Consider the following 17,909-nt stretch of genomic DNA (forward strand, 5'->3'; position numbering starts at 1 on the left):
ATAATATACCCTACGTGATACAATTATTCAGATATGCAGATATAGGTTGTTTGTGTAGGTGTGGGCAAATGCATCAGTGACCAACGACCATACGTTGACCATATGCGATCAATGCAACTGTGAAGAGTTAGTCAGGGACATTACCAGAGGTGGTCAATAACGAAGTACTTCTACTTTTTGAAGTACTTGAAGTAGATTTTTCCTACTCGCACTACTTATTAAGTAGTTATGATTTTAGATTACTTCTACTTCTACTTGACAGTTTTCAGTTTCTTAGGCAAAAAGAGGCATGGAATACCTACTTACTTACTTGTAAACCGCCACTTCTACTTCTACTTGAGTATAATTTCCGGCGTTACTTCTACTTGAGTAGCGACGGTCACTACTTTGACCACCTCTGGACATTACCTTCTCGAACTTAATGACTCTTATCCAATAGGTTTGATGAGGCTGTGGTACAATTTTACCTACTCCAGACCCCCTCAGGCTACACGTTTTTACCACTAGGGGTGACCAAAGAATGTAGAAGGACAAGAAGTGCGAGGTCATTGTGTCGTCATTTGATTGTTACGTATGGCGTCCGCCATTTTGGTCCTGAAGCTGCAGCGATCTATCGTTGATTTGCCTATAGACGCTCTCGTCGGTTCTCCTAAAATTGACTTTTTGAATGATTTCCACCAGTTTAGTCGTAAAGTCCCAGTATTAATGTTCAATTTATAACCTTACTAAGTATTTGAAACGAACACTTAGCCGAGAATATACATAATTCAAAAAGTAAGGCTGTTTATGTAGGCCTACGCCCTACATGAAGAGGTACTCGGTAGCTAAGCCCTTCCTACTTTTGCGAAGTGCTTGAGTAGTTTTCCTCTAGTTGCAGTACTTAACAAAGTAAATCTCATTATCCTATACCTCGCTCAGCATCATATCATCTACAGGCCTTGAAATACGGGGGCGGGGCCATGTCACAGTTTATGAAAGAAGTCATCACTGGGGTGAAAAAGTATAGCAACATCATAGCAATTTACAGCGTAGCTACGCTGTAAATTGCTATGGCAACACTATTCTATAAAAATACATCGCGAATGGAATTGTCCATGAGTACCAATTTATAACTACTTTGGGCTGCTTCGAAAAGCACTTTATATTTCTACGTGTACTTGAGTCGAATTAGGCGTCGCTACTTTCACTTCTACTTGAGTAAGTTTCTTGATCACATTTGCCTATGAAGCAATTATAAATATAAAACAGCCGACTATAATGATAGCTATCGCATCAACAGCAACACAGTACGGATGAAAGAACAATAAATATGAGAAACAACCATAGCCTACGCGTGATATTTAGAAATCCATGTATACAAGTAGCCTATATTGCTATACTATATCGCGTCTACTTTGTGAAGCATGAAGTTCGGTCGGCTGTCTTAGTTGACGTAGGCTGCCAAACGAGCGAATTTAATCCGAAGTCGAATTCATCACCTTTGGGACACCTACATCCAAGAACACAATGTAGTTCCTGTCATGAAAGCTCGCTTGTCAGATGTCCACATCTTTGCAATCAAATCCAGGACCAAATGTACCGGATTCCAGCGGCTAATTAACGTAGCCTATAATACCACCAGTTCACACAGCGCTCGATAAAACGGTATTCTCAGGTATTCATATCTAAAGATCGGTAATAACTATTAAAGATCGAAGACTAAAAATCTCTATACTGTGGTTCTACAAGGTTTCCAGGTGAAAACCTGGTTTTCGTTGATGGCATAATTGTGTCGATCGTCGCTCTATTTGTACCCACAGGCCAAGTGTCTGTCCTTCCCGTTTCCCACCGCCGATCTGATCCTATCGTTAAAAAGCTTACCATCACCTATCACGCTGCATTCTTTTCGTCGTATCAGAGTTTACTTTCAACTACCCTGATTGAAAACGATCATAAACTGTATGCATTCGCCAAGAATCACAACATTCGGATATATCATCGTCACACTTTATTAAACTTTTTATCGAATCAGTACACCACAAGATTACGATAGAATATAATGAAAAGACGGAAGGGTGCCGGAACGACTTGGAGTAATCTTTTAATCAGACAACTACCTTGGCCTACAGCATGTAAATAAGAGTCATGCACACTGGATCTGAGAAAGGATAACATAAGCGGAATAAGCGACAAAAATGAATGCAGCATATGTCGGTAGACGAGGTCGATATGACAGGTTACAGGTTAGGTCAGGTAATCACCATGTGTTGGCGTGTATTTATCCCGCTGGCAATTTAGCTTCCATATCCGCCTTCTCTTCATCCGTAGGAAATCGTTACAAAGCATTGCGAGATGCGCAATTTGGTGCAGCACAAAGTAGGCCTACTTGCTGTACGGTAGTCCGAGTATATTTGAAATAAGAACAACGTGTAGACAACGAAAGAATAATAACTTACCTTGGTTTCGTCGTGAAATATACAAGCAATTCAGCGTAATTCTATAAATATTACTGTTAACAGCGCCGAAAACTACAGCCGCACGCATATAGCTTCAGGTTGTTTGTTTTGGTTTTTGAGGACCAAAATGGATGCCGCTGCGCAACAATCGCATGACGCAACAATGACCTCGCACTTCTTGTCCTTCTATATTCTTTGGGGGTGACCGGGGACAGATGTAACAATCCACCTCATCCGCGTCAACGGTGTCTTACAAAAAGTCTAGAGGTTGGCCGTGCTATAAGTAGGCAGTTACGGAAAATAAGAAGAATATCGACCTGGTGAAAATGACCATAGTAGTCAACAAACACCATGAACAGAGATGGGCGGATTCCAGATTTTGGGAATCCGTATCCGTCCTGATCCGACAGTCAAATAGGATTTCGGAGTCCGACAGTTGAGCAGCAAAAATTAGGATCCGAAAAAATCCTGCTATTGCTTTAGTGCTATTTCACATTAAATATAGCCTGCAAAACAGATATGAACATTATAATCAGCAAATTAGTATCAAGTAATGCCTTACAAGGATTTATTTATATCACATTTCGAATCAATAATGTTAGGTACGGTATATATCTTGAATATAAATGCGAGTTAGGAACTAGGCAGGGGAAATGAGCTAAAAAGACTGTGAGAACAGAGAAAGCAATATTAGTTGCTTTACGGAGAGGGTAAACATAGTAACCCAGGCATGCCATGATGCCAACAACAAAATCAGATATTGTGCATTGTGACTTGGCCAAGACAATTAGGCCTATAGTACTACTGAAGAATGGAACTTAATTTTCACAGAACAGACATGTATCAAACAAAATGGATGAATCAATCAAAATGATCACTTGATAGAGCAGCAATGAATAGGAAATATATATAATATTATATAATCAGCATGATGATGTGCACAATCAATCAGAGAGTACCGGTGGTACTTCAGTTCTAGTGTGTTTCCGAAATCATAAACATGACCAATTGACCATGCCAGCATATATTCATACATTACCACACCACACAATCATTCCAAATGACATCAGAAATCAGAACCACCACTCTGCATTCTGCAACAACACCGACACCTCGCTTTTCTGTCATCCTGACAACTGATATCAAGTACCCTAATGGCTGATGAACAGGAAGGATAAGAATTAATATCTGAGGAACAACTGAATTCGAAAACAAACACTTCTGCAGCTCGCTTGCTGGAGCCTGCCTTCGTCCTCATCTCATGCAGCAGTAATCTCATCACTTCTTTACCTCTGAATCAAAAGCGCACAAGTACAACACACGCGCGTCCACGTCGTCCAAATATCATATGATCGACCGAAAAGATCATCGCTCCATCAAATATGCCGGACCTGATGTGTGGAACAGTATCCCGCCGGCCATCCGACAGTCGACGAGCATGTCCACATTCAAGTCGAAATACAAGCAATTACTACTAAATAAATACAGTCCATCCTCAAGATTACCGGACCACGACTGACCTATCGATCTCGCTTCCAATGACATGCCGCCCTATTTCTTGTCGCTTTCTTTTTCTATACTGTATTCTTTACTTTCATTCAGTGTGCATGCCTCCTCTTTACTACGCCTAGGCCAAGGTGGGTGTCCGATTCCATTGACAAATCCAAGTCGCTTCGACATCTTCCTGTCTATTCATTGTATCGCATTTTTTGTGGTGTATTGAACTGATAAAATTGCTAATAAACCAATGATGATGATGATCACTGCAGAAACTTTATTTATGTTGCTTACGCATTTCAACGACGTTACCGGTATCAGCGGTTTCAACGTTGTCATTTATTGTCGAAATCAGCCTGGGCTTGATCCATAGGTAAATAATATCGAAGCAGTTATTTTCATTAAGGGCGGATTGCACAGATGTCGATTAAACCCTAATCGCCGATTAAACGTCAGTAATCGGCTGGCTTCCGTGGCACAGATGCCGATTTGCCACTAATCGGTGAATTTTAATCGGCCAAATATTATCCGCCGAGCGAGGTGTCTAGAAAGTTAATCGGCTGTGTGCTTCGCGTTGACTGCGGTCTGGGCTGGCTACAGGTACACTAGTATTTGGTATTGAGATGGTGTTAACTGGATGCTCTGACGTGCAGTTGCGGTATTAGCTGAAAACATTGTACTCAGACACTACTACAACTGTTGGCGCATATTATGGGCGTGGGCCTACCACAGCCGATAGTACCTTATGCTATGATTACCGGTATGACATTTTTTACAGACTGTACTGTACACTGTGCAGAATTCGACAGTATACTTTGGAAATAAAATACGAGGACGGAAAATTGCAACAGACAGGAAAAGTTTAGAATAATTGAATTGATAGAAGAATACATTGAAACCAAAGAAGACAAAAAGACTGACGGCATAACAAAAAGATGCGGCCTGAGATGTAATCAGTAAGAAATATGCAGCTATGAATACTGGTCCTGCGCGTGCAGCCGTACAACTGGCCAACTCCAGAATGTATTGAAAACTTTGAAACATAAAGCAAAAAAGTTATATGCATCACGACGCGTCGAACGGGCCAAAACTGGCCCACCTCCAGTTGACGAACTCCTTGGAAAAGGTTTTTGATAGGTAATTTTACTGACAATTCTTTAAAATTCGCAGTAGGAGATGTATTGTTTCCATCTGTGTTTATCGTGACACTCTGCGTGCTTCATACTCGCGTTTTAACGCTCGTTTTGAACTGAATAGACAAATTGTGATGATCATGAGAAACATGGATTTATTGTCTTTTTGTAATTCCCAACAAACTAACCATATCCAGAGACTGCTGCACGTCATCAGCTATACGAAAACGACACATGGGGAACACTGCTCAGCAAATTCCTAATCTGAAACGCTCCTTGATCAATCTGCAATTGATTTTTATAGCACTGGTATATTTATTATAACTTTTCAGACCTTATTCCATCTCAAATTGAATGTTTGAAACATCGGTATGACTACGATTGCGTATTCGATAGTCACACGAACAATGGCGAGTGCATTTAGGACATAAACTTTTTTAATATGTTACAACCAACAACAGAGGCACTTGCATCCAATTTTAACTTGCAACAGTCTGGCTTTGCTACTGTGATGTGCAGGTGCCTGAGCAGTATCGTTGGCCATATTATTGTTAGGCTTGCAACTTGACTTTCGAGTCAGGATTTCTCATACCGTATGTCATATTGAAGCAGTGACTCGAGTCAAATCCATTCATCCTATTCCAACTCGAGTCAAGTCATGATTTTAGTCATCCATCCTTCCTATGTTTCGCGAGGTTAAGATAAACCGTGAAAAAATAATTTGAAAGTAACTTTTCTAATGTATTTCTGACTACAATTTTTAAATAAAATGTTTATTCAGATGCATATTCCGAAGATTCAGTTTGCACCTTCATCATCGACGAGGATGTGAACACAGAGGCTGGTTGTTCATGTCACAACAGCGATGGTAAGTTGAGGTACTAATTTGAAATCCATATGAATCGTGTTGGTACTAACATAGCCACACGAATACTTCAAATAGAACATTGCGGGTTGTTTTGATTGACATTAACATTGCTCTGTTGAATTTGAACTCTATTGAATCAATACAGCTGTTGTTAACCATAGTTTTCTTGCAGCAAATGGAATTGCTGCCCTTTTCGTTGTTGATGGCGATGTGACGCTTCCTTCAGTTCCCTCGACAGACTTCAGGATGGAACACCAGACCGGTAAGTGTTAGCATACAATGATGGTGATGCAACCCACAGTTTATTCATGACTACATTCAGATATGCAAGATGAAACAGAGAACACAAAAAGCTCAACGCCAATTGTCGCGAAAAAGAGAGCCAGGTGTGTTGATGAAAAAAAATCATATTTTACCTATAATGTTGGTGATCAAAATGTGGTGTTCAGAAATGAGCGTCCTGGAAATGGCAAAGGAGCAGCATGATATCAGAATGAAATATTTTGAATTACAGATGCATGTCAAGTACCAGAAACTGGAAATGGAAAAAGAACTGCAAAATTGAGAAAATACAGCAACGAATCGAAATAGCACAAAAACCAGACTTGGACAACTAGTTAATTGGCTGTATAATTAGAATAGTAAGAATTATATTGCTGGCATTTTGCACTAACTTAATTTCTGGTTTTGCTGAAAATTCTACAGTAGAACTCTACAATACTAAGCGAGTTGTGCAGATTCAATTTCCAAATTTTCACATATTCAGTAATCCCTATTCTAATTTAATTGAAAAATAACTACTGTGTCTATTATTCTATTCTAATTTGGAAAAATATGCAGCCATAATTATCATTATAGTCTAATTTTGAAAAGCTGATTTTCTAGTTGTCCAATTCTGACTACAGCATAGGCTACTGGATCTCGTAATAAAAATAATTGACGAGGAATTGAATGTGTGGTTATTGGTGTTCAAACACGAGATGAAATACTCAAGACATTCCAGAGAAGTGATTTTGAACAATCTGTCTGCGCTGAAGTCGTGCCGTCACGTTATCGGTGTCGCTAACCTCCAGGGTATATTCCAATGGATTTGCTCTGTCTTTGACCAATCTTCTTGGCACTCTCTCTTCTGCTAGGCTCTCTAACATCTGGAGGGTAGCAAGAACATTGAGGTATGGATCCATTGTTATTTTAAGTCGATATTGCACTATATTAATGTAGCTCTCTATAAAACAGGTTGTATTGAATTTTATGGTTGACCAAATTCTTGATTAACTGAAGTGAGGTTTGGCTGTCAACAAACAAGATTACTCAACTGGATACAGCAGATAACTTTGCATTGCAAAATTTTAACATAAATGCATTACTGTTTGTACAGCACTTGAGCACATGACTTGTGCAATGTGACGATGCACAACGGTTAGATCCTTGCAATGGCTGAAATGTACTTCTACACTCCTGCAGAGCCAAATGTCATTGGTATGGAGTCAAAATCGTATGCAAAAGTGTGTGTATGAACTCAATTTGTATATCTTCACATTGGTGAAGCGACTATCATGACTAATGCACCAATAAAAGGAAAATAAAATTCTATCTGAAAAGTATCTATCTAACTAAAGGAAAGGAAAGGACGTAGTTTATCCCTGAGGAATGAGATAAATGTCCTGCAATATACGAAATTTGTAGTAGAGTTTCTGGCATAGCAATACCGGTATAAGACGATGATTTTGGTGTGCTATTCCTACAATACCTCTTTTCATAACCACAAAACGTTTGTTCTGACGCGTTCTGGCGTTCATAACCTTACACTATGCAGTAGCAACAGTTTAGTTAGCTGCTATACGCACATGACATCAACTAAGCATACATATCTGTGAAGAGCGCATCTCTCCCTTCTGACGACACAGTTAATATCGCCACCGACCGAAAACAGCTGATTGCTAACGTACGTCATTTGCGTCGATTTGCGTCAGTAATCCGCGATAAGATAACTCACAGGCGAATCCGTGTCTGTACCACAGAGTCACCAGCTGACCTTGCTCGCTGATTAAATTATCGCCGATTAAGGCAATGGGTGATTACTTTTTAATCGACATCTGTGCAATCCACCCTAAATATAAGATATCTTGAACCTTTATCACCCAATATTTGTTATGAATATCAAATCCTGTTTAAATCCGGCTCATATGGCAGTTTCAGAATCCGGCTCCGATCCGGCCACAGTAAAATTCATCAAAATCCTGCTCCGGCTCCGGCTCCTGAACCGGACTGTGGCCATCTCTGACCATGAATAGCCTACTGTGGTGTTATGATATGCTTGATTGATCATGCGATGGGTTTCCGGATTGTTTTGAGGACAGACAAGCATGTGGTCTGTGGAGGAGGGTTGGTTCGATTATGTTCACAATAAGAGCAATTCTGTTCACAATAAGAGCAGTCTCATGTTCACAATAAGAGCAGTCATGTTCACAATAAGAGCAGTCTCATGTTCACAATAAGAGCAGTCGTTGTATTATTCACAATAACATCAGTCGCAGCACCACCATATCCCCCGGACACGATGTCCGAGTGGCAACATAGTCCGAACACAACCCAGACATGATGTCCGAACACCCCCAGACACGATGTCCGAGTCTCAACGCAGTTCGAACACACTCCTGACATGATGCCCGAACACCCCCAGACACGATGTCCGAGTGTCAACGCCGTCCGAACACACCCCAGACACGATGTCCGAACGCCCCCCCCCCCCCAGACACACCCCAGACATGATGTCCGAACACCCCCCAGACATCCTCATCCATACACGATGTCCGAACTCACCACGCCCCAGACATGATGTCCGAGTGTCAACGCAGTCCGATCACACCCCAGACACGATGTCCGAACCCCCCCCCCCCCCCAGACACGACTTAACTTGACTCTGTGTCTCAAAATGTAAATTGACTCGTGACTCAAAGCTAATTTTTTTGAGTCAACTTCGAGTCATCAATCTATCGGTCTCGACTGGGTCGCTGTACCTGTACGCACGTACTTTACGTACGTACATCGTGTTTGGGGGTGTTCGGGCATCGTGTCAGGAGTGTGTTCGGACTGCGTTGACACTCGGACATCGTGTCTGGGGGTGTTCGGACATCATGTCTGGGTGGTGTTCGGACTATGTTGCCACTCGGACATCGTGTCAGGGGGATATGGTGGTGCTGCGACTGATGTAATTGTGAATACAACGACTGCTCTTATTGTGAACATGAGACTGCTCTTATTGTGAACATGACTGCTCTTATTGTGAACATGAGACTGCTCTTATTGTGAACAGAATTGCTCTTATTGTGAACATAATCGAACCAACCCTGTAGGGTCTGTGGGGAATACACTTCGAATCCGACTTGTAAAAGTATCTGTCTAAGTAGACAGCTAGAAGCTTAGTGATAATACTACATGGTGGCAGCGGTGGGATTCGAACCCACGCCATCGAAATGACTGATGCCCTTTGCCGACAACGGATGGCATCGAAGACACCGATCTTCACAAGGAAGCGGAAGCATGTGTGCGTGCTCTGGTCAGCGGGCTGTCTGCTACTGACCGACGCCTGGAAGAAATAAAGAATGCTCTTAAAGAAGACAAGACACTGTCGACTGTTATGACATATGTTGTTGGAGGATGGCCAAAGAACAAAGAAACTTTAAATGGACCGGTGCGTATCTTCTGAAATCTCAGAGACGTGTTAACAGTACATGACAATCTCTTGCTGAAAAGCAACAGACTCGTCATACCACCGCCGTTGCGCGAAGATGTTCTGAAGCACCTTCACCAATCGCACCTTGGAATAACCAAGACCAGACAACTTGCAGCACAAGCTTGCTGGTGGCCGGGTTATTCAAAAGACATTGAACATGCAGTACTCAACTGCAACCGCTGTGAAAAGCATCGACGAGATCGAACTGAACCGATGATGGGGACCGAATTTCCGACACGCCCATGGGCTAGAATTGCTGCTGATTTTTTCCAACTGGAGGACAAGTACTACCTTTTGATCATGGATTACTACTCCAGAGACATAGAACTGTTCTCAGTAAAGAAAACGATCTCGTCACGGGACACAATTTCTCACTTCAAAAATGTGTTCTCTCATCATGGCATCTGTGATGTCTTGCTTACGGACAATGCTTCGGTATTCGTTTCCTCTGAATTTTCTCAGTTCTCCAGAGCCTGGAATTTTCAGCACCTCACCTCTTCTCCAAAATATAGCCAGGGTAATGGCTTCATCGAGAGAGGAGTGCAAACTATAAAGGCCCTGCTCAAGAAAACAGATGATGTCTATCTGACGCTACTGAACTATAGGAACACGCCCTTGCACTCCGGGTTATCGCCCGCCCAATTGAGCATGGGACGCAGATTGAAGACAAAGGTGATTTGTCATCCTGACCAGCTACGGCCACAGACTGTTGATGTCGAAGATCTTCGAAAAAGGGAGACGGAGTATAGACAGAAAATGGCTGCGAGTTACAATAAAAGACATTGTGTGGTTGAGAATGATAGATTCGGAATTGGAGACCATGTATATATTCCTGATTGCGAAAGGATGGGTATCATCAAGGAGATGCATGAAAATCCTAGAGCGATCATCGTTGAGACGAACAATGGAATAATGAGGCGTAACCGAAAACACTTACGGAAGTACAACCCTCCGGAGGAACCCAAACCATCTGTTCCGCATCAGAATAAACCGGTTGAATATTGTCTTGTAGCGTCGAAGAAACCAGGACACCATCAAGAAGCCAACGGTTCAACTGAACCTACCGGAGAGAATCCCGCGAGACGATCCTCGAGAATTAGAAATCCGCCACAACGATTTATTGAGCAATATTGATCACACACAGGTTTCAAGATCAGGGGCAGAATAATCCCCTAACCTGTTGTACACCTTGGGAGTAGTCTACCTCCCTGGTGACTCTGTCTGTTAAGTGCAAATGCCCTGCTCTTGCTAACCTTGCAGGGGTAGTGTCACCTTGTATATATTGTTATCGCTGCTGTATTGTGACTTGTATATAATGTAAGTAGTGTTGATGTCTCTTCCCCTAAAAAAGGGAGATGTGGTGTTATGATATGCTTGATTGATCATGCGATGGGTTTCCGGATTGTTTTGAGGACAGACAAGCATGTGGTCTGTGGGGAATACACTTCGAATCCGACTTGTAAAAGTATCTGTCTAAGTAGACAGCTAGAAGCTTAGTGATAATACTACACCTACCCCAAAACAAACAACAAACCTCATTGCTATAGTAGGGTGAGAGAAATCGCCATGATATTGTGAGTGCGCATGCGGTAGTTACCTAGTTATATCTCCTAACATAGCTGAAGTTACGTTGAGCTATACGACGTGAACCCCAGGGATAATTTTAAAAAAAAAACTATATTTTGGACACCTGAGTAAATATTTTCTGGTCTGGGATAATTTGTTTAGAAAGAACAATCTACCTCAAGTGGTTACAACGTAATATATGTAGCTGGAGCAATGTTACCATAGTCTACCGTTATGCTAGGAAAACTAGGACTTGCATCGCCGGGAAGATACCATACTGAGACACTCATCATTGTCGAGCGTGTCAGGGGCAATTGCAACATGTTGGTATAACCATTTACCCGCAGCAGATGAATCTTACAACAGCCAAAAGCTCAATACCAGAACAGATTACTACCTTTTGCCATACCAATTCTAACATGATCATCTGTCGGGACGGCCATACAGAAGTGGTGATGTGAATCTTATGGTTCGGTTATTTCAGTGATTCCATGACCCTTTCTCATGCTGATCGACTTTCTGTGTGTCGACCTTCAATGGTCTGCTGAGAACTTGCCCACAACTGAATCCTCATCCCCCCACCATTTTGTCATTTGGTGTGGACAATTATTTTAATTTTGTACAGAATAGAATAATACCATTAGCTTTGATGCCACACAATGTTGTGTCCTAGGTTTGCTACACTATAGTCGGCCCATACAACCAAGACATTTTAGCCAGGTGGATTTCGCACCTTCAGAGGTGACCGAATCGGCGAATGCCCTACCCAATATGCACGCTGAACAACAGCACCTTGGTAGAAGAGGCCGAATATGTGTATGGAGATGATGGAATTAATGCGATTCTTGTACACTATCTCATGAAGGAGGCGCGAAGGGGGGTGTTCAGATGCCCAAAATGCGATGTGGCGAACCTGGAAGCATTCAAACTTCTCTTTCTTTAGTATAATGCAATAATACAATTTGTGCTCCCATTTTCGTTGTTCATTTCGTTTGTATTTAGTTATGAATAATACTACAGTTTTTAGTTGTAAATAACACTACCGTTATATTCGTCCCGCCTTGGAGGTACAATTGTCCATGGATATGGGGCAATTGTAATATTTGAGTGGCGATTTTCGCGACCCAAAATTTCCATGATTGATCGTTGATTGAGTTCCATTTTACTTTTTATATCAACTATATCGAGTTGATAGCTTATTCATTTAAAACTTTGGAAATTAAATTTCCATGAGAAAAACACGTAATGTTAGTATAGTTAGATAAAACAAAAAGTGTTACAATTGCCCCCGGCCCCCCTACTTATTAGCAAGATATCTGTTCTGTTTAGTGAGACAGCTTATGACGCCTGAAACGCGCGAAGCTTAAAATATTTTTAAACATGATTTAATCGGGCAATATGATAGGGAATTGTATATATATTGCTAGCAATTTTTTTATCCTCTCTATGCTCACGTAATCAGATTTACCGGTAGGGTTGAGTGAGGTGTCTTAGAAAATGTACGGCCTGTAAATATCTAATTAAACATATTCTGGTGGACTTGTTATGGTACAATGACTTCGTTAGAATTCAAATTCTATAGTCACATGATGTTACTTCGCCCAAACGTACTAAACTAAAAGATATGCACATGATTTCAAATTTGCGCCTACTTATCTTCACTGGCAAATAAATTTTCTATGTGGGGTGGCATATGTCTTGTGGGGTTCAGATTGCCAGGACAGGAACATTCGACGCCAGCCATTTAGGCGAATATGGACAATTACACATCGAAGTTCAGCGCTTACGGTGTATATATATATCATTGATTACGGCCAAGTTTTTGTCGCTGTCGATCGTTCTGGCACACATCATAGTCGCATGTTACACGGCCTAAAACTTTATATGTTTCGGTGCGTCGTGGCGTGGTAATGACCGACGCCGAAATGCCCTTTTCTGTAAATAATGCGTATTTTTTCTTGAGGGAAGGGTACCCGACAATCAAGTATTCGGCATGATTAAATCACGCGCAGCGATTTTAGCGAAAGTTGCATATTAAAAAAAACTATAATTTCTGTTCATTCGCAAAACAATTTTGGTCCCCTTCGAGCTTGGGCCCCCCTCGGGGGATTTGGGGTGAGGCAGTTACGGTCCTGGACATGTGACATCTCCACCGTGTGTGAAACTCTCATGTAGACATGAATCTTCAGGTATTCACGGCTGTTATGTGTAGTACGATGCCAAATTACTTTGATAGGTATAGACATATAATGGTTACTAGTTCCTAATGAGATGGCGGGCACATTCACTGGCGTAGCCAGGGAGGGGTGAAAGGGGCGGTCGCCCCCCCAAAAAAAATTTTTGAAATTTTTTTGAAAATCAATAGATATTACAGTATTTTGGCGTAGATGTATGTAACCTCAAATTTTTCTTCGCGCTTCGCGCGATTTATCGTCCGATTTATTGTCCATTCATGTCTTGATTTAGATATCGGTATGACGAAAAAAACTCTTCCGCAAATACCCATTGAATTTAGCTGCATTTTCTATTATGAAAATACAACTGTACCAGTAGATACACTACAGTAGCCCGAGGTCGTTGGGTTGATTGAGTCTATAGGAGTGTCAGTTCAGTATGGGGGTTGAGGACTGATAGCTCCGGCAACTTCCGTTCGGGACACACGATTATATATAAAGTAGGCTACATGCGACTCCGCAAAGTGCGCTTCCAAAATGATTGACCGCCATAAAACCGACCCATGTATTCCGAAAGCCTTCGAGAAACATTTTTGGGTGCTTAACTGGCTGCATGGCGGCTAATGATCCTGTTCCTGCAATCAGACCCCTCCAACATAAATGCGACTGGCACAGGAAAATATCACCACCTCACGTTAAAAAGTGCTGATTTGAAATTGAACGAGTCTGATCAAAGGAGTTCTATTATTTGGTCTGATTTGTATCAGCGATTTCAATCTTTAAAGTATAGCGTCAATCTGTACCAGAGGTTACGAACTAACCGCGTGCTTCAACGAAGTGATAAGAATGGACACCACTTGCTCATATAGACGAACCAATATTATTGATCAAATTAATCCTTCATTTATTCAAAAAAAAAACATTTACGTTCTGCGCAACTATGGCCGAAATTCAGACTGATTGTTCATCACTTAATGTCAGCGATTTGGGCTCGTCCGCGAGACGACCAGTTAGCAACTGGAAACTTCCATCGGGTATATGTGTGTGTGCGTCTAAGAATCGCAGGTATGAAATATCCCATGGCAGTATGTACGGTTCTGCGAGATGTTCCCACGGGAGAGCTCCCCTAAAAAAATGTTTTTCTGGCTACGACTTTACGTGTGCGTGATCTCTTGAGTGGTGACAGCTTTCTCCGCAAGTCATGAAGTAACAGCAATAAATGACAACTGTCCTGTCCGGCGTCCACCCTCTAGAACAGGGACGGTGTAGTTGACTCTGTCAACGTGAATTGGACTTTAGTGTATTATTAGGACTATCATGTGTGGCCAACATATATTGTATCGTACATCTTGTAACTGGTCGAAGCCAGAATCGTTTTGGTGTGTTGCGCGGGTTTTGGAAAGATATCTCTGCCTTTTTCGTGCCGCGACTATTTCGCGATCCGTATTCATATTGGCTAAATTTCACAAACTTTGTTACGTAAAACTAGAGTTCTAGTAAGATATCTCTGCCTTTTTCGTACCGCGACTATTTTGCGATCCGTATTTCTATTGGCTTAACTTTACCATCTCTGTTACGTAAAACTAAAGTTCTACATAGATAGGCTATTTCTGCCTTTTTCGTGTCGCGAGTATTTCGTGATCCGTATGCTATACATATCGGCTAAACTTCACAACCTCTATGACGTAAAACTAAAGTTCTACATAGATATCGCTGCCTTTTTCGTACATCGACTATTTCGCGCTTCATATTTCTATTGGCTAAATATTTCACAAATCCATTTTTTCGTCCTGCGACTTTTCCACAATTCGTTTCCCTAATTGGCTAAACTTAACAACCATTGTTTCGTACTACTGTAGTATAAACTTGATCGTTTGATCACGTAATGTGAGACTCATTTTAACCACTACTAGGACGGACGTCTTTTTCTTGCCGTTCCACGTATTTCTACGCAAGTACATACGTGTCAGAGAACTTGCTGTGATTTGAAGAGCTTGCAACAGTACAAGACCTTAGGACAACCTAGGACCACACTACTGCTGCAACGGCCAACCCGGGGCCCGCTAGAAGGTTTTGAGTGGCCCGCGGGTTCATTCTCAAAATTACTAATATTATCAAAAAATAAATTACCAAAACCAAATAACCAAATTTTGTTTAGCTTGACCGCGAAATTTGTGATTTTGACAACTAAATTATCAGTTTCGGCGCATTGGCGCAGCCACATTTTTCGTAGATCGTCCTATATAATGTACAATATTTCGCGCGGCTAGGTCGGGGATCCACCAAAAGTCTTCATGTCATAATTGTTATTGATTTTGATACGTATTAATATGAGTATTGTTTTCACCGTTACCTATTATCCGGTACTCTCCTATCGGAAGAGTAAAAAAAGCTCATCAACATTCATATATAGTTCAAGATGTATATTAATTAAGTGCCCCTGAATGTTTGATGACACCACTTCTATCAACACTGCCACCATAATGTCCTATAGGACACTATGCTGCCAGTAAATCTGATAATGAAAACGTATTTGCAATATGCAAATAACAATAGAATGAACCAATTTCATTCATTAACCAAGAAAAATTTTCGCGCTTAGCGCCAAGGTGTTGTCGTCGGGGTTTTCCTAGGGTTGCCATACGTCCGGAATTTCCCGGACATGTCCGGAATTTCACTGAAAAATCTGCGTCCGGGAGGAATTTCTAAAATATGCCCAAATGTCCGGAATTTTGAAGGCTTCAAGCAGGCTCATTTTTTTTTCGTAAATCAACATAAACAGTAATATTTTCAAGCAGATTTACGCTATTCAAAATTTTTCTTCGCACCGCGCGCGAGTTAATGCAACGTGTGATGATATTGGTATGGGCACCTGGCACTACTCTCGCCGAAAATGCAATCAAAACAAATATAAACAACCATCACTTACTGAAATAAGTCTGATTGTAACCGCAATTATAAGATATAACGGTATATTCCTAGAGTTGGTTAAAGTCGATTGGATGCTTCGGTCACAGATAGGGGTTCCAAATCTTGCGGTCGTTCGCCTTTATCTGGGGATCGCGATGATGTTCGACGTAATCGGCTTCCTAGGCCGTTAGATAAGTTTGGGCAAGCTGAATTTTTTTAGTAATCCGCTTATCGAGTCTTGAGCTTTGCCACGGAACATTTTCAAATGGGAAATGAGGTCGCGACCATAAAAGGCTGGAAATCACCGGATGTGCAACCTGTTGGTGCATTTTACAATGGCCTAATATACGGAAGAATCAATATTATTGAGAGAATTCATAAATGAAATTTAACAGCCAAATGCAAATAGTAAGTGCCCAACAAGTGACATCGACTACCCTATGGTGGCCCCAAGTTCAGTGCTTTTTTGGACGGAAGGGGGGAGGAGAGAAAAAAACGCTCTTTTTGACCTGATTAAAACACTTAAACAGATAACCGCACCAACCGCAGGGGTCTCAAACACAATCATGACAGGCCAGACTCGGCCCGCCAGATGATATCATCCGTCCGTAGAGGAATCTATTGTAGACCCTAGCAAGTAGCAATCACCAGATCTCACATTACAGATGGCCCAATTCATGACCTATGTTCCACTCCATTCCTGTATAGTGTATACAGTCGATGGGCAATGGTTTGCTATTGTGACGTCATATTGACGGTCAACGTGGTACACCTCATTTTAAAATCCGGTAGTGGGCGCTAAAGAGTGTCCAGAATTTGCTTTACAAAAATATGGTAACCCTAGGTTTTCCACAATCATCATATTATCACATCATGTCTGCGAATGGAATATGTATATAACGATCGGCCCAGATGTTGTGTTAATCATCCAATAAGGGCCCAAGTCGATCGTTTATTTTACATATTTTTCTTTATCTTCAAGGTTCATTTACGTTATCGAATTTTTCGCCCGCCCCCCCAAATATTTTTTCTGGCTACGCCCTTGGGCACATTGTACAATGTAACCATGCGCCAATGTAACCAATAACCATGCAACCATGAGCAGAGCAGTGAGCCTGAGGGTTGCCAGTAAACTCGCCCCAAAGTAAATTCGGCCCGTCGAATTCGGCCCTCGGTCACTTTGGCCGTCGGTGAATTCGGCCTTCGGTAAATTCGGCCAGGGCCAGAGTAACAACAACAGTCACAATACCATTATCTAACCTGAACCCTAACCCTAATCCTAACCCAGCCCTAATCCTAACCCAAATCCTAACCTAACCTAACCCTAATCCTAACCCTAATCCTAACCCTAACCTAACCCTAACGCTAATCCTAACCCTAAACCTAACCCCTAACCACCAAATCACTTGATAAAATTATAATTATGTAATATAATACACATTATTAGTTTGTAATACAATTTCACACAATGTTCTCCGAGGGCCGAATATACCAATTGAATTCGGCTGTCGGTAAATTCGGCCCCGTAAACATCGGCATATATATATACATATATATATTTATACGCATACCCTGTTCTCCAAATCACTT

The 17,909-nt window shown here is 41.5% G+C and overlaps 1 protein-coding gene and 1 long non-coding RNA gene across 2 annotated transcripts in view; one reads left to right on the forward strand and one right to left on the reverse strand.

The window, feature by feature from the left end:
* Nucleotides 1-17,909, reverse strand: part of LOC145456866 (uncharacterized) — a 215,922-nt gene that overhangs the window by 70,183 nt on the left and 127,830 nt on the right. The gene's annotated exons all lie outside the window — the stretch shown is intronic.
* On the forward strand, nt 4,338-6,880 carry LOC145457270 (uncharacterized). Its single transcript, XR_013920821.1, has 4 exons — nt 4,338-5,069; nt 5,847-6,195; nt 6,256-6,319; nt 6,448-6,880. It is a non-coding gene; the product is annotated as an uncharacterized LOC145457270 (long non-coding RNA).

The sequence above is a fragment of the Botryllus schlosseri genome, chromosome 15, assembly GCF_051294905.1.
Source record: "Botryllus schlosseri isolate E-star chromosome 15, Bs_hap1, whole genome shotgun sequence".
In the NCBI taxonomy this organism is placed as follows: domain Eukaryota; kingdom Metazoa; phylum Chordata; class Ascidiacea; order Stolidobranchia; family Styelidae; genus Botryllus; species Botryllus schlosseri.